This window comes from Delphinapterus leucas, chromosome 10, assembly GCF_059928025.1.
Source record: "Delphinapterus leucas isolate spDelLeu-1000000601 "Yukka" chromosome 10, BTC_Dleu_Yukka2, whole genome shotgun sequence".
Taxonomy (NCBI): Eukaryota; Metazoa; Chordata; class Mammalia; order Artiodactyla; family Monodontidae; genus Delphinapterus; species Delphinapterus leucas.
This window is the reverse complement of record NC_143138.1, coordinates 28,252,886-28,271,958: the sequence shown is the minus strand read 5'-3', so window position 1 is coordinate 28,271,958 and position 19,073 is coordinate 28,252,886.

The following is a 19,073-nucleotide window of genomic DNA, read 5'->3' as shown; positions in this document are numbered from 1 at the left end:
TCCAAGATTTTGTATCATCTTTACTATCATTACTCTATATTCTTTTTCAGGTAGACTGCCTATTTCCTTTTCATTTATTTGGGCTGGTGGGTTTTTACCTTGTTTCTTCATCTGCTGTGTATTTCTCTGTCTTCTCATTTTGCTTAACTTACTCTATTTGGGGTCCCCTTTTCGCAGACTGCAGGTTTGTAGTTTCTGTTGTTTTTGGTGTTTGCCCCCACTGGGTAAGGTTGATTCAGTGGGTTGTGTAGACTTCCTGGTGGAGGGGACTGGTGCCTGTGTTCCGGTGGATGAGGCTGGATCTTGTCTTTCTGGTGGGCAGGACCACTTCTGGTGGTGTGTTTTGGGGTGTCTGGGACCTTATTAGGATTTTAGGCAGCCTCTCTGCTAATGCGTGGGGTTTTGTTCCTGTCTTGCTAGTTGTTTGGCATGGGGTGTCCAGCACTGGAGCTTGCTGGTTGTTGAATGGACCTGGGTCTTAGCATTGAGACAGAGATCTCTGGGAGAGCTTTCACCGTTTGATATTACATGGTGCCGGGAGGTCTGTGGTGGACCAATGTCCTGAACTCGTCTCTCCCACCTCAGAGGTTCAGGCCTGACACCCAGCTGGAGCACCACGACCCTGTCAGCCACATGGCCAGGTACGTGGGGACTTCTTGCCTTTCGAGAAGTCTGAGGTCTTCTGCCAGCATTCAGTAGGTGTTCTGTAGGAGTTTTTCCACATGTAGATGTATTTTTGATGTATTGTGGGGAGGAAGGTGATGTCCATGTCTTACTTCTCTGCCATCTTGAAGGTCCCCCTCCTTCCATACTTTAATTCCTGCTCTTTATTTAATTTCAGCAATAAAGAGTGAAGCCACGAAACCCTAGGCACCCCACCCTGGACCCCAGTAAAGGCAGAACCCCATATCCACTTGCTCTCTCTCTGTCTACATGGACCTTGTTCTGTGGCCCCAGATTTGGTGTGAATCCTGTAGAACTTGTGAGTAATAAAACTTGTCTTTTCAAAGTTCCCTAATGGTTATTGCTGAGTTACATCTTGTAGCCAGAAGACAAACCACAAGGGCCAGTCCAGCCACAATTTAGCTCTGAAAGGGGTAGTGTCTATGGGGGCTCCTACAATTAATATGGACCCAGGTGGGTGCCCTGGGCATTTTTAGCTGATAGCATCACTCTCTATACTGAGACTGACACAAAAACACCTATCTTATTTTATCCAAAGGTGAACTACATTTTGTACTTTATTTATTATTTTTTTCCATCCGGATTTTTCTGGTATCTGTTAGTGTTTGACAGATATACTGAAGGAATGTTTGCCATTGTTAACATACTCATTATTTGAGAACAACAATGAAGCTTGGACAAAATTAATGAACCTTGATATTTTTTAACTTATTGACCATAAAGAATGGTTTACTGTTCAGATGAAATGCTTCATATTTTCTTTAACTATAAATAGTGTGGGGACTTCCCTGGTGGCTCAGTGGTTAAGAGTCCTCCTGCCAATGCAGGGGACACAGGTTCGATCCCTTGTCCAGAAAGATCCCACAGGCCGCAGAACAACTAAGCCCACGCACCACAACTACTGAGCCTGCGCACCTAGAGAGCCCGTGCTCCACAACAAGAGAAGCCACTGCAATGAGAAGCCCATGCACCGCAATGAAGAGTAGCCCCCGCTCGCCGCAACTAGAGAAAGCCCACCCGCGCACAGCAACGAAGACCCAATGCAGCCAAAAATTAAATTTTAAAAAAAATGTGATTTTTTATTATATGCATTGTAATAATTGGGTATATCAAAGTTAACATAACTTCAGGTCTTAAGAGCCATCTTTTTTACTAAACAAGCATCAATGTTTAATCTTAGAAGAGTGAAACTAGCTCCCTGCTTATGAGTAGATTTAATTGTAAATGTAACATTCAAGCCATGAAATTACCAAAAACTAATTAAAGTCACAGTATTGGTCCTCAAATCATTTTGCCTTTAATTCATCCCAATAGTGTTGTATATATTCAACCAAAAAACTGCCCCTTGCCTCTTAGAAACAAGATCTTGTTTGAAGGATTCCTAAGAATCAAGGGTTTAATTCTGTTAGTTTCACATGTGCCAACAGAGTGTCATAATACATTTGCACTTTATAGCTTGATGAGCCAAACTGTTTTGACAATCCTTTGCATTTTTAGTCACAGCGGGATTAGACATAGGCTGCTATCCAAATCTCATTTAGAAAATACACATCTCTTTTAAAATAACTCATCCAAACTGTTGCACACTTTCCTGCATCCTGATAAGTAAGAAATAGAAGCATGTATGGTCTCTATTCGCCAACAACTTACTTTCCAAAATAGAAAAACATAGGCTGGTTAAGCAGTGGCATTTCAGGGAATTGAAAAACCACTTTGCATGGATTCCTTATTGGCATTTTGGACCCGCTTTATATTCTTTCAGGAAAAATAAGTTTTAAAAAAAGCAGGGAGAAGGAATATTCACTTCTTATATATAAACAGCTCATACAACTTAAGATCAAAAAAACAAACAACCAATTTAAAAATGGGCAGAAGAACTGAATAGGTATTTTTTTCCAAAGAGGAAATGCAGATGGCCAACAGGCACATGACAAGATGCTCAACATCACTAATCATCAGGGAAATGCAAATCAAAATGAAATACCACCTCATACCTGTCAGAATGGCTATCATCAAAAAGAACACAAATAACAAATGTTGGCGAGGATGTGGAGAAAAGGCAACCCTCATACACAGTTGATGGGAATGTAAACTGATGCAGCCATTGTGGAAAACAGTATGGAAGTTTCCAAAAAAACTAAAAATAGAACTATCATATGACCCAGCAATTCCACTCCTAGGTATATATCAAAAAAAAAAAAACAACCCTAATTCTAAAAGATACATGCACTGCAATGTTCATAGCAGCATTATTTAAATAGCCAAGATATGGAAGCAACCTAAATGTCCATCAACAGATGAATGGATAAAGAAAATGTATATATATACAATGGAATACTACTCAGCCATAAAACAGAATGAAATTTTGCCATTTGCAGCAACATGGATGGACCTAGAGATTATCATACTAAGTGAAGTAAGCCAGACAAAGAGAAATATCATGATATCGGTTATGTGTGGAATCTAAAACAAAAATGATACAAATGAACTTACATATAAAACAGAAATAGACTCACAGACATAGAAGACAAACTTACAGTTACCAAAGGGAAAGGGGGGGGATAAATTAGGAGTTTGGGATTAACATACACACTACTATATATAAAACAGATAACCAACAAGGACCTACTGTATAGCACAGGGAACTGTATTCAACATTTTGTAATAACCTATAAGGGAAAAGAAACTGAAAAAGAATATACATATATATGTACATATATATGTAAAACTGAATCACTTTGCTGTGCACATGAAACTAATATAACATTGCAAATCAACTATACTTCAATTAAAACAAAAATAACACTTGGAAAAAAAGGTTTTCACATTAAAAAAAAAAAAGAGCATATACAACAGGAAACAAATTAACCGGTGCACTGATTTTTATACTAAGACACATGGAATTTCTTACTTTGTTCTCATTGATCAGGGAGTTTGTAGATTTCCAAATACCACTTACTTTGGGAAACTTTCTCTTATTTTCCAGTAAAAGATTCCCTCCTCTGTACGGTGGGAGCACAGTTTTTATCCTATGATTGCTACTTTTACCATGGATTCTATTTTTTCCTGATTGGTGTCTACCTTAAATTTATTTTAATTCATAGTGAACAACTGTTGAGACCTTCCCACAGGCCAGAAATGACAATCCCTCTAAGCATGAACTTTTTGTTGTCATCTCAACATATCCATTAAAAATGCTCAAAAAACAAGAGGGAAGAGATATGGGAACATATGTATATGTATAACTGATTCACTTTGTTATAAAGCAGAAACTAACACACCATTGTAAAGCAATTATACCCCAATAAAGATGTTAAAAAAATGCTCAAAATTACTTGAAAGAATAGATAAAAGGATAATGCAAATATACAATGATAAGACTTCCAATTGCAGAGATTTATTTATGTCAGTAGTGGGCCATGCAAAGTGGACTCATTGCATCAGTTGCTCTGAATTACAGCTCTTCTTTTACCTTAAAGTGTTTCTGGTTCCCAAGTGTGTCTGATTATGGGGCAGAATCCTCGTGTGCACTGCAAATAGTATCCTTGATCATACATACCTTAATGTGAGTGAGACTGGGATGCCTCAGTGAATGTGGAAACTCCAAGCACATGATGACATCATTGAACTCGAAGAATTCTATGTGTAAGCTTACTAAAGGTCTGAGTTTGAAGAGCTATTATCAAATATTGTCTTCCAGTGAGTGCTGACAGTGTGTGTTTGACTTTATACATGAACCTCAAAAGACAGGGTCTCTAATCAGCCTGTTTCTGGAGGAGGTCACACACTCTGCCTTCATCGGAAGTGTCTATATTTGAAAATACCATATCTAATGGCACCTGCTGCCACGGAGGGTGAAACTGTGTTTGTGCTACTACAAGTAAGTGTTGCTTTGGCTGTATGCAAGTTTCCAATATTAATTCTATTTTGTGGAATTTGATGGTTTTTCCAACTGGGTGAAACTGTGTGGTTATTACTGCATGGAGCTATTGGCTTGGAAAGTGGCAAAGTAGGGAGAAATATAGCAGATGCTTTATATTTTGCCCACAACTGGGAAGCTGGCAATAATATGGACATAAAGTTAAGAACCAAGTGTTCTAGTCATTTTTTTTAGAAGTGTGGTTTGGGTTAGTTATCTAACGTAACTGAAACTCAGACTCTTATCTCTAAGATGAAAGTTGGTCTAAATATTGTTTCCTTGCATTTCAAAAATGCTGTTTTTATGTATAGATAGAAATAGCAGTCTTTGTCCAGAACTCCCTTGAACTCTTAATAAACAGCATTTCTATCATCTAAGAGAAAGCTGGAACTTACGAGAATAAATGTTGAAGCAGTCAATTCATATAAATGATATCTATTCTCTTATGAAAAACAGAAGACACTGGTTTGTTCTGAAAGAACTTGAGAGGCACAACAAACTATCTTGATTAGGAAGTTATCTCTACTAAAATGGGTTCCTCTTGAAAGGACTCTCTTTTTTTCTGAATCTTATTCATTCAGATTTTCTGTAGCTGGTAGTAAGTATATGCCCACAGCTGGCCATGGCTATTTGTTCCAGTATCAGTGCTACAGATTGCACAAAAAAATAAAGCAAAACAAAACAGAACAATGGAGAGACCAGAGTCCAGATTCTTCTAACCTCACTTCATGGGCTTTAAACACGCATTCATTAGATTGCAGCTACACACACTTTACTTAGTTAGCATATTGTTTTAAAGTGTTTTACTATGAATAATGTCAGGCAGACAGGAAGTCCCCATTTCTCCATTTCCCCACTATTCCTTTCATGATACTGATGTGCCTCACTCATCTTGCTATTATCTGTCTGGTTTCTGATGGATAATAAATATATTTAGCATCAGGACCTCTGACTTGGTGATTGAATATAGTTATTTATTTACTTGTTTGAACTAGCCTTGCTCTGTTTTGCTTCGGTTTTAATTATCTTGGCAGCCACCTTTTAGGGTAATAAAATTTCAGGCCTGAAACTTAAGCAACTAAACATAGGGAACCCCAACACTCCCCACTCATGGGGTCACCTTCCAAAGTGAGGGATGGAGGACAGCAATGGCAGATGCAGGATTCTATATTTTAAAATAGCCTGCAGAGTGTAGAGAAAAAAGGAAACCATTTCTACCTTCTCAATATACAAATTTTCAAATATAAAATCTAAAATCACTTAACCCCGACATAGCCTGGCTGAGGTGTCCAGCTATGCGCCGGAATCGCCATGCAAAGTGTTGACCTAATAAGGAAAAATACCCACCTGGTTTGGTAAAACTTCAAATGTGAACAGTGTGATGTGTAATTCACTCACTTCCATCTTTCTTATCACCATCAAGCATATGAAGGCAGAGAAACTTACAACAGACGAGCATTTCAGTGAATTGCTCAATCTTTTCTAGCTATTTATCCTTTCAAGAATTATAAATTCACCCCATAATAGACTTTGAATTAGGGAAACTGGAGAAAAAACATGTGCAAGTTGTTTTCCTTAATAGAGCAGAGACTCTGTCTATTGCTATATTTCCAGCATATAGTAAGAAACAAAACATTAAACATTTAGAGCACTTAGAAGGCAATATAATTTTCTGGATTTTCTTGAGTTACCTGGCCTTTCCTCCCAAGGAACTTAGAGGGGATTGGCATCCACCAAGTGGTAGGTGTATCCCAGGCAGTCAGAAGTCTGAGTCACAGAAAGGATAGTGCAAGGGAGCCACCTGCTGCTGAAGGAATATTCAGGGCAGAGCAAACTGTGTGGTGTAAAATTGGCATCAATTTAATATTTTGTCAAGTCACACAAAAATACTGCTGTGGCTGGGTAAAGAAACAATAGTTGATAAAATATGAATAACAAATGAGGTTTTAAACTCTTTGAGCTACTCTAGCCTCTTAGCATTTTCTGAGGGTCTTACCCAAAGCACCGATTACTGACTAAGAAATGTGCAGGACGGTCCTAAATTCTATGCATAGGTTCTAGGCTTGTTTTCTTTACATACTATCATAGAAAACTTCCGGTCGCTGGCATTCCAAGAAGAAAACTGAAAAACAGAGGAGGCAATGTAAACCCTAAAACAAAGGTTTTCAAAGTTTGGTCAGTATAATAGCATTGGCAGGCTAAACTGGGAATGAGGACCAGTCCTACGATGACAGATTTTATCCCTTCTGCCAATGGCTCCTGAATTCATAGAGTGCTTTAGATCTCAAATCCACGATCTCATGTAATTTTCACAACAAGCAATTGGTCCTCTTTTTATATTTTAAGAATCTGAAGCACACAACAGTGAACTACCTTATTCAAGTTCAGATTGTTACTTGGGGCCAAAGCATGACCAGAACCCAGGATTCCTGACGTTGTCTTCAGCTGTGTTTACAACATCACTATGCCCATCAGATTGTCCTAAATTAAACATCCATTATCAATCTTTGTCCTATAGGACTGTGGGAGAAGGGACGTCAAGAAATGAATTCAGATAAATAACATGCAGCCCTGCCAAGGGGGAGTCCCAAGCACCATGGAATGGTCAGAACCTAGATGTGAGTTACGCAAAGATGAATTCAAATTCCAGATTTACTGTTTTACTTACTGATTTACTAAGAGATCTTCATCAAGGGACTTACATTTTGTGAACACGGGTTTTCTAAAATGTAAAATAAAGACATAATACTTATTCTACAGGATTATTTTAAGGATTTCAAGGATTATAGAAACGCAGGTTAAAATCCTTTGCTTAAGTGGCTGTCACATATTATTATTGGTAAATAAATAACTATAATGTCAAATAAAATGAAATGAGAAACACAAAAAGTGCTCTCAATACTGTGGACATTTGATAGACAAATGTCCTCCTTCCCCACATTTGTTATTGCTTGTCTTTTTAAATTATTGTGTTCATTCTAGTGGATATGGAATTGTATCTCGTAGTTTTAATTTTCATTTCCCTAATGATTAATAATGATACTGAAAACCTTTTCAAGTGATTAATGTTCATTTGCATATCTTCTTGGTGAAAGTTATTAGAACTTTCTGCCCATTTGTTACTTGGGTCATTTCTTATCATTCAGATGTACAAGTTCTTTGTATACTTTGGATATAGGTTCCTAACAGATATGTATTTTACAAATATTATTTCCCAGTCTGTGGAATGTCTTTTCATTTTCTTAATGGTTTTTTTTATGCTCAATAGTTTTAACATTTGATGAAGTCCAACTTATCAACCTTTTCTTTTATGAACAGTACTTTTGGTATCATATCTAAGAAATATTTCCCTAACCGATGTTCTCAAAGATTTTCTTCTGTATTTTTCCGGAAAAGTTTTACTGTTTTAACTAGGTGACCATTTTTATTAGTTTCTTTTTCACTCTTCTAATGAGTATATACACATGCACACACATACGCACACACATGTACACACGCACACGCAGGGTCTATAAACTTGTATAAATACATTTTTACCAATTTTTCACTGAAATTTAGCTTTAACTTATGTTACAAGTGAAGGTTACAAACTACAGTAGTATTAGCAGTGCCTGTGAATTTGCCATCAGTAGAGGTCAGATAATTTTATATCACACTATAATCGTTGCATGTATCTCATAACATTATTTATACACATTAATACACATTATAGTTACTTCTGGATCTTATATAATGTGCTAATAAAGAAGCACATGTAATATTTTAACAAAATTTTTTTAATATTTTAAAATTATATACTACATGTATTTTGTTTCCTTCATAATCTTATGTATTTTATATTATGGATAAATATTTTGCTGAAATGGAGTCCATGGCATCATCTAATTGTGAAAGTGGCCTATGAAAAGTACAGAAGTTTAAGATCGTCTATAAATATGCCTTTTAATGATATTTTCTGCCATTTTCAGTTGTTGGAATGTCTCACTTTCCTGGATGATCAATAACAGTTATATGTAAAAGAGAATGAAGGATTTTAGCAGAAAAATAGATATTTTGCATTTGATTGTTTCCAAGGCTTTGAAATAAGAAATAGAGTTGCAGTTTATTCATAGGAGTTCTAGAAAGCTAATTAATTTAGTTTATTTATTATTTTTTTATTGCAGTATAATTGCTTTATAATGTTGTGTTTGTCTCTGCTGTACAATGAAGTGAATCACCTATATGTATACCTATATCCCCTCCCTCTTGGACCTCTCTCCCCACCCCCATCCCACCCATCTAGGTCATCACAGAGCACTGAGCTGAGCTTCCGGTGCTTTATAGCAGGTTCCCACTTGCTATCTTTTTTACACGTGGTAGTGTATTTATGTCAAACCTAATCTCCCAATTCATCCCACACTACCCTTCCCCCTGTGTCCACATGTCTGTTCTCTATGTCTGCGTCTATACTCCCTCCCTGGAAATAGGTTCATCTGTACCATTTTTCTAGTTCCACATATATGCATTAATACACGATATTTGTTTTTCTCTTTCTGACTTACTTCACTCTGTATGACAGACTCTAGGTCCATCCACATCTCTACAAATGACCCAGTTTCACTCATTTTTATGGCTGAGTAATATTCCATTGTATATATGTGTCACATCTTCTTTATCCATTCATATGTTGTTGGACATTTAGGTTGTTTCCATGCCCTGGCTATTGTAAATAGTGCTGCAATGAACATTGGGGTACATGTGTCCTTTTGAATTATGGTTTTCTCAGGGTATATGCCTAGTAGTGGGATTGCTGGGTCATATGGTAGTTCTATTTTTAGTTTTTTAAGGAACCTCCATACTGTTCTCCACAGTGGCTGTATCGATTTACATTCCACCAAGAGTGCAAGGGGGTTCCTTTTTCTCCACACTGTCTCCAGCATTTATTGTTTGTAGATTTTTTGATGATGGCCATTCTGACCAGTGTGAGGAGATACCTCACTCTTAGAGGAAAGCATAGGAAAAACACTCTTTGACATAAACCACAGCAAGATCTTTTTTGACCCACCTCCTAGTGAAAATAAACAAAAATAAACTAATGAGACCAAATTAAACTTAAAAGCTTTTGCACAGCAGAGGAAACCATAAACAAGATGAAAAGACAGCCCTCAGAATGGGAGAAAACATTTGCAAATGAAGCAACGGACAAAGGATTAATCTCCAAAATACAGAAACAGCTCATGCAGCTCAACAGCAAAAGAACAAACAACCCAATCCAAAACTGGACAGAAGACCCAAACAGACATCTCTCCAAGGAGGACATACAGATGGCCAAGGGGCAATGAAAGGATGCTCAACATCACTAATTATTAGAGAAATGCAAATCAAAACTACAATGAGGTATCACCTCACACTGGTCAGAATATTTATTTTTAATAATAGTAAATCATTTAGAATGATACACAGAGGTTCTCACAGGTTAAAGTTGGAATGCCATTATAGATAAAGCATTTAACTTAGGTATGTCTTGGGAGTTTCACTCAAACTATTGGATACTAAAGAACAGAAGTTAATACTTATTAAATTTTGAAAGACATAAAGATTAAAAGTGTTCAATGCAATCATAAATGCTGAAAAGATCTGATGAGGAAAATTTTAAACTTCTGACTTTATAATTTTACTAAGGAATGTTCTTGTAGTTCTTGCTCAAAGGAATGAATAATGTTTACAGCTACACTTGTCCATAAGGAGGTAATGATGGTGATGATGATGATAAAATATGCTAATTGTATTGAGTGTTATTTACTATGTGGCAAATACTTTTTCTACATGGTTCATTCTACTTAATGCTCATATACATACACAACACCAACAAAATCCTATGAGCTAAGTTCTATGAATTTCTGCACTAAATAAACAAGGAAATGAGAGATTACAGAATTAAATAAGTTGTTGGTAAGTATACCAGTGGTATGAGTTGGAGCCAGTGTTTGACACCATTATTTCATAGTCTACATTGTTAACCAACATGCTATTATCATGGGCTCCAAAACTCAATTCAACATTATGCAAAAAACATCCAAGCAATAAGGAAGAACAGAGGTTGATAAGTGGCACACCCATGGGTAATTATAAACAAATACATCATTCTGATCGTCAGTGTGAAAACTGTTTTATTACCATACATGCTATAGAGATGACATGACACTAATTATTTATTCTCTTACGGCATCCCTCTGTCTATAATGCATTTCCTTCTGTCAACCACTTGAATATCTTCAACACAATTTAAAAAACAGATTGTCAGGGATTACATGTTAATAAAAATTGATATAATAAAACATTGAATTTGAACATAATCAACATATCTTTTCTGAAAGTATTCCATTTTGTTATTATTATAAATGAATCTTATTTTGACCTTTATAAACCACCAGAACAATAAAAAATGGCTGTTTTTATGAAAGAAGCCAAGTAAAGTAAAAAATTGTTACAGGTGAGGATGCCATATGTGAACTGATATTCCAGCACCGTGGGACAGCATTTTAATTGCTCTCTTAATTTACTTGGTTCAGCCTGTGTTTCAGAGGACATATGGTACATTTCCCTGGAAATGAGAATTGTTCTAGGATTTGTATTATTTTTCAATGGAATTTAGAATTTTAATGTGAGCCTTCCTCAATTTAATCCACTGTACAGCTGACTTTCTATCCCACTGTGACTTTTTGAACAAAAAGAGTCTCCATCTAAGACGCTGGCATTCAGAGTCATCAAATGTTAATGTCATTTTGCAAAGTCACAAAACAAACATTTTGTAAATTTCATCCTTCCAGAGATTTCTGACTAAATCTGAAGATGAAAACGCCTTCTTCAAGAGTATCTGCCTTCCTGCAAATACTAAGTGTTGTCATTTAAAACATTATTTCATCAACATTGAAAGTCAATTTTTCTAAAACCCTTAGACTAAGTAAAATTACCAAGTGCTTTCACTCTAATTCTGTGAGGGAAATTAAATAAATTCCAAGCAGTCATTTTGAGCTCTTTAATTTCATGTTTTGTTTTGGAATTTATGGATCAGTTGGCAATCAACTCATAGGAAACAAAACAATTTTCTTTGAAAATGCAAATTCCTGTATGCTGTAAGGTTGGGAGAGGTTAGTCCTATTAAAAAACGCATGAAAAATTTCTAGCACATCATTATTATTCCTTACAAGACCTTCCTGGAATTTAATATTAGTTTGCTGATTCTGTGCACAGAGGAAGGCCTATGGATTTGGAGTCAGGAGACATAATTTCAAATCACTGTTCATTACAACCTAATTTCATTCTATTCAGCAAGGTAATTAATCCGTCTGAGCATCAAATCTTTTATCACAGAATGAGGATAATAATATAATGCTTACCTGACAGAGTCGTGGTAGAGATTAAAGGGGATAATGTATATGAAGATGTTTTTTGAATATGAAAATAAATCTGTACAGATGTTAACCACAAATAATCATTTCTCATACTTGATAGTATGCAATATCCTGTGAACCATGTGTCCTGGGAAATCAACCCAAATAATTCAATAGTCAAAGTGATTTCCCCAAAATTTATCTATAGATTCAAAGCAATCCCAATTAAAACCCCAGGAGCTTATTTTTTATAGAACTTGATTAGCCTATTATAAAATTTATGTGAAAATTCAAATGACATAGCATATCCAAAACAATGAAGTTTGGGAACTTAATCTGATTTTAAGACTTATGGTAATCAGAATTGTGTAGTATTGGTGGAAGGATAAATTTATGGTCAGTGGAACAAATTATAATATCCTTAAATACAGCCACTCACATAGTTGACTGATTTTTGACAAAGATGCTAAGGTAAGTCAATAAAGAAAAGAAAGGCATTTCAACAAATAGTGTTGGATTAATTAGATATGTATGCGGAAAGAATGAATGCCTTCCTTATATAACATTATACACAAAAAATTATTTTAAATGGACATAGTCATAAGCATAAAAGCGAAAGCTAGAAAACTTCCAAAAGGATGCACTGGGAAAAAATAATGAATGAGAAAATGAATAAACAAGCTGATATATTCAGAAATATAGTATTATTCAGTAATAAAAAATTAATTGTGCAGCATGAATAAATTCAAAAATATTATATTGACAAAAAGAAGTCAGACATAAAAGAACACAACTACTGAGCCCATCTGTGTGAAAGTTTAGAACAAATTATAGTGGCAGAAAGCAGAACAGTTGTTCCCCAGGGCCAGGAGTCAGTGTTGCCGTTGATTTCAAATGGGCTTAAAGAAGCTTTCTGTTGAGAAAAAAATGGTTTATCTTTTTTTTTTCTTTGCGGTACGCAGGCCTCTCACTGCTGTGGCCTCTCCGGTTGCGGAGCACAGGCTCCGGACGCACAGGCTCAGCGGCCATGGCTCACAGGCCCAGCCGCTCCGTGGCATGTGGGATCCTCCCGGACCGGGGCACAAACCTGCATGCCCTGTATCGGCAGGCGGACTCTCAACCACTGCGCCACGAGGGAGGCCCCTGGTTTATCTTTTAGTAGGGGTTGCCAAAACTCTTGAAAGTGGACATTTTAAATGGATGCATTTATTATACGTAAATTATGTCTTAATAATGTTGATTTAATAATAAGGAAGAAACATGTTAGGTAATGTTTGAGGTGTTTCTTCATAGTCTATCTTAAAGTGAAAGAAAGTGGAAAACAGTGAGTGAAACTATGCATACAAAACTAAATAAATATCTAGAGCTGGTTTAATCCCTATCTTTGGAGCATTTGTAACATGCTTCAGTTGAAATATATACTTTTTCAGCTGCCTCTACTCATTCATGCAATTCTCATTGTTGGATCATACCATTCTAATAATTTCTTATGGAGTCTTTCTAAGTCAGATGAAACTATTTGTTTTTATGTCATCTTTTATCAACTGACTTTTTTTTTTTTAGTTTTTAGTGAAATATACCAACTGACTTTTTAGTCCATCAGATACATGGATATTTCCAGTTTGCTCTTTCTGTGAACATCAAAACTCCATATGACCCAGAAATCCCACTACTGGGCATATACCCAGAGAAAACCATAATTCAAAAAGACACGTGCACCCCAATGTTCATTGCAGCACTATTTACAATAGCCAGGTCATGAAAGCAACCTAAATGCCCATCGACAGACGAATGGATAAAGAAGATGTGGTACATATATACAATAGAATATTACTCAGCCATTAAAAGGAATGAAATTGGGTCATTTGTAGAGATGTGGATGGACCTAAAGACTGTCATACAGAGTGAAGTAAGTCAGAAAGAGAAGAACAAATATCATATATTAACACATATATGTGGAATCTAGAAAAATGGTACAGATGAACCAGTTTGCAAGGCAGAAATAGAGACAGATGTAGAGAACGAAAGTATGGACACAAAGTGGGGAAAGCGGGGTGGTGGTAGTGGTGGGATGAACTGGGAGATTGGGATTGACATGGATACACTGATATGTATAAAATAGATAACTAATAAGAACCTGCTGTATAAAAAAATAAATTAATAAACTCCATATGCTTTTATGATCAATAATAACTATTATCTGTATTAATATTATTTTATAGTTTATTAAATAGTTTAGTTTATTCCAAAAACATTAAATTTAAAAGAATGTATATTCTACTAATACAGAAGAAAAAATATATTCCTTATTTTTATGGGAGGAAATGTTTTTTTATACATTTAAAATTTCAAGGAAAACCGTGTTTCTGACCTGATACTGTTTAGGCCTTGGAAACAATCAAATATAAACTTATATCCTTTTAAGAGTATTAGGATCAGAGACAATGTTTGCAAATAGTATCGAGTTCAAGCTCAATGTAATATTGATGAAATAGCTAATAAATGATGGTGAGTCGCGGCCCGTTAGCTCAGTTGGTTAGAGCGTGGTGCTGATAAATGATGGTGAAAGAAGTATATGCTTTTTAGTCCCTGGGCATTTCTGAATGCTGATTGGTCTCTTCCTGTTCTCTGAAGTCCTACGGTTTCATACTATGGTAAAATGTGTAAAGACATAGTATGTGGTAATTGGTAATTGCACTCATAGTGGAGAAAAAATCCTGAGATTGACTTTTTTTTTTTTTCTGTTTTTGGTACGCGGGCCTCTCACTGTTGTGGCCTCTCCCGTTGCAGAGCACAGGCTCCGGACGCGCAGGCTCAGCGGCCATGGCTCACGGGCCCAGCCGCTTCGCAGCATGTGGGATCTTCCCGGACCGGGGCATGAACCCGTGTTCCCTGCATCGGCAGGCGAACTCTCAACCACTGTGCCACCAGGGAAGCCCTGAGATTGACTTTTGATGGCTGCTTTTAAGAATGTATTATTTGATGAAAAGAAGATCCAATCTTTGAAACTTGTAGCAATATCCATCCAGTTTTTCTTCAAATAATGTATGTAGCCTTGTGAAAACAAGGCATTTGGATGTTTTAGTCTTATGTAAAACATTTTAACTTAAATACCAAGATGTATTAGGTGGATTATGAATGGATTCTCTGGGAGATTTTCTCAGCCTCTGAGAATAGAACCATAAAATATTTATGAATCATAAGTTTCTTTATAGAAGTGAGAACAATAATAACATTGCTATGAAGATGGAGGAAAAAGATTCTTAAACATATGAAGTAAACAGTATTGAATGCATCTCTAATATATTTGGTCCTAAGTCATGAAAAGACATTTGACAAATGAAAATATATTCTCAGCAGCTTGGTAGAATTCCACCTGAGTTATCAAAGCTTTTCGCTTTATGTTTTTGTACCAATTTGGGGACATTGTTGTCTTCCTGAATGGAATATTAATGATGCATATGGAGCCTGGGAAAATAAGCCTTTTTTTTTTTTTATTTTGGCTATAGCTGAGATGCTTTAAAAATGTTATAGCAGCAAATGTCTGGAATGTAAAATTAAATGAGATTTTTGGTGACATAAAATTTATCATCATGGGCTTCCCTGGTGGCGCAGTGGTTGAAAGTCCGCCTGCCAATGCAGGGGACACGGGTTCGTGCCCTGGTCCGGGAAGATCCCACATGCCGCAGAGAGGCTGAGCCCGTGAGCCATGGCCGCTGAGCCTGCGCGTCCGGAGCCTGTGCTCCGCAAGGGAGAGGCCACAACAGTGAGAGGCCCGCGTACCGCAAAAAACAAAAAAACAAAAAAAAAACCCACACAATTTATCATGTAGCTGTAAACTCTGATTATGCTCTTGCCTGGAAATAATTCAGTGAGATGTAACCAATAGCTTCTGTAGCATGTTCTGTCTCCACACAAATATTAAAATGTGTTGCTTAGAGCCCTACGATAGGGCAGAGGCACCTTAGTGGCAAAGAAGATGCTGAGTGGGTGGGATTCTTAAAATTCTTTTTTCTTCCCTTTCCTAATCCCGTCAGACCGGATGTATTTTACATTTCTCTTTTTATATAGGGGTGTAAATTTGAATTGATTGCAACCTCCCTTCCTCCCTATCAGTCCCATCTTTCCTCCTCTCTTCTCCAAGAGCTTCTCCTCAACCTGCAAGACTCACGCAGATACTTATCCTGTATCATTCTTTAAATAGTGATTGCTAGATTTAAGTAAGTGATGCATTTGTGTTAAAATTACAAGTGAATTTTTTATAAACTTCAGTGAGTTTCAGAGTCACCTGAGGGTGTGGGAAGAGTAATTAAAAAAAAAAAAATTCCTGGGTTCAATTCCTTAAGATTTTTATTTAGTAGCTCTGCTTAGGGCTTAGAAATCTGCATTTAAAAAGCCGAATACTGGGCTTCCCTGGTGGCGCAGTGGTTGAGAGTCTGCCTGCCAATGCAGGGGACGCGGGTTCGTGCCCCGGTCCGGGAGGATCCCACATGCCGCGGAGCGGCTGGGCCCGTGAGCCATGGCCGCTGAGCCTGAACGTCCGGAGCCTGTTGCTCCGCAACAGGAGAGGCCGCAACAGTGAGAGGCCCGCGTACCGCAAAAAAAAAAAAAAAAAAAAAAAAAGCCGAATACTGAAGCAGGTTGATTCCAGACTAGATTTTGAGAAATATGACCAGAAAGTTCTGAAGCCCTTTGAAGTCAATCTGTTTTCAGTATTTGAAGGAAATAGTTTCCTGAGTGCTCCCTTCCTCTTCATCCTAAGGATGGGAGGGTAGTTTCCTTAGCTACTAATCATTAATGTGTTTTGATGTTTTTAAATGGACTTCCTCATTCCTTGAAGTGGGTACTTTGTAAGCCATTTCAATCTGCAGACACATTTTACTCAATTCTGGGAATCTTAAAAAAAAATTGTTTCTATGAAAATTTCTTTCACCATGTTTTCTCTTGTCTTTTTCTGCACTTTTTGTGAATCACATCTGATATCCTGAATTGAACTTGTGATCTTTTCACTCCTATTATGCATCCATTTATTTTTATCTTTGGGGGTTTCAATCGGTTTGGTGTTATCACCCTTTCTACTGACTTTTTAAAGTTTCAAGTATTTTTTAATTTCTATTTTTCCTCCTTTTGTTCCCTTTAAAGCATTTTTTCACATTTTATAGAAAAATGTCTTTTTTTTTGGTAATAGGTTATTTACCTCACTGTTTCTGCTTCCTCTATTTTTTATTTCTTTTTTTTTTTTTCTCACTTTCTTTCTTTTGGAGAATTTCTGTGTCTGGTAACTCCTGGCTGGCATTTATTTTGGAGATGCATCAAAGGGAAATTAGAAGGTCTATTGGATTGTCCCAATGTGTCCCTCATAGTAAGATGATAAGATGACCAGCTCGATTTTATGGGGCAGGGAAGGCATGCCCTAGTATTCCTATTTGTAAATGTTTTCTCTAAATAGCTTAGTTTCTTCTTTAAATGTTCCTGACTGTGGAGTATACAGCTGGCAAGCACTGCTCTGAAGGCACGGGCTAGGGTGGGGGAAGTGTTTGATCCTACCAAGACAGTATTCATACATTCTTAAAGTTCTTGATTTCATTCCTATGCCTCAGCTCTCTCTCCTCTACCTAAGTTCCCACACGTAGAGCCTTCTCTACGTTTAAACTTCTGAGAGACTGTTTACAGAGAATGGAAGGGAAGATGTTACTTGTCTATTCTGAAGAGTGGGTGGGAATTTGAGACTCTCATAGCTTTCTAACCACTTGATCAGATAATCCTGTTTATGTCTCCATTCAGGACATCTGGTGTACCCGCATCTTGTCTCTCTGGGGTCCTTTGGGAATGGGGGTTATAGAATCATGACTACTTTTAGTCTATTCCTCTGTGCTGCTTGAGATTTCTTTTTTCTTTATATATTCTGCCTAGTTGTTTATCATTCCTACATCCACTTTTAGGCGTTAAGAATACTTTCTACCTTCACTGAAGATCACAGCTTCTGTTAGGAAACTTTCTTCTTACTGATATTCTTTCCAGATTCCATTAATTTCTCCTCTTTTTTCCCTCTTAGCCTAGAGGTGGTAGCTCCCTGCTGTTACTAACCCAAGGGTCTTACATGATTCTTTGCTGGTTTTTCCTAAACCTATATATCAACAGTCCTTCTATCAAACTCGCCTCAATTTCGCCTTTGAGTTTGTCATGCTTTTAATTAGACCCCAAATAAAAACAAGCACTTAATCTGTGATATATTAGGTGCAATATATGTAATTTCACAAGATTTTATAAAAAACTGACCTGTTAAGATCTATGACTGCCTGAATGAATGTACAAGAAGCTACATTTAAATAGCACCGATAGGGTTTTCAGAGAATTACAGTGAATTCACTCTGGTGCTTATTCAAAATTTCCTAAGTTATCAGGAGCTAGGAAGGCTACAGACGTAGTTTGTCTCCAAGATCCTTTTGATGAATCACCTCCCTATTTGTACCCAGTTCTGCTTTGTGGGCTGTCCAAGGTGCTGTCCAAGGTGCTGAGCGCTCACAAAGACCAGGAGCTCGACTGGACCACATTCCACCCAGAGTCTAACAATTCCTAATTACCTACTGATAATATGCAAATTTATAAAAGTTACTGCACACCAGCAAAAAAAGACAAAGACATTCAGTGTTTCTGAAATAAAAAGATATGTGTCCTTCCTACCATGAAAAATCTGAAAATATTTCTAGCACGTTTCTTATAGTAGGTTATCATTATGGAACTGGTAAGTTTTGACAATGCTCAGCAATTAATTTAAGAACTATGTTGTGAGGTCTGACAATACATGTCAGCCTGTAACAAGTATTAAAAGTTGTGCTGGGTTTCCCTGGTGGCGCAGTGGTTGAGAGGCCGCCTGCTGATGCAGGGGACACGGGTTCGTGCCCCAGTCCGGGAAGATCCCACATGCCGCGTAGCGGCTGGTCCCGTGAGCCATGGCCACTGAGCCTGTGCGTCTGGAGCCTGTGCTCCGCAACGGGAGAGGCCACAACAGTGAGAGGCCCAAGTACCGCAAAAAAAAAAAAAAAAAAAAAATGTGCTTCATAACATGTCACCATCATAAAATTTCAGTTCTTTTA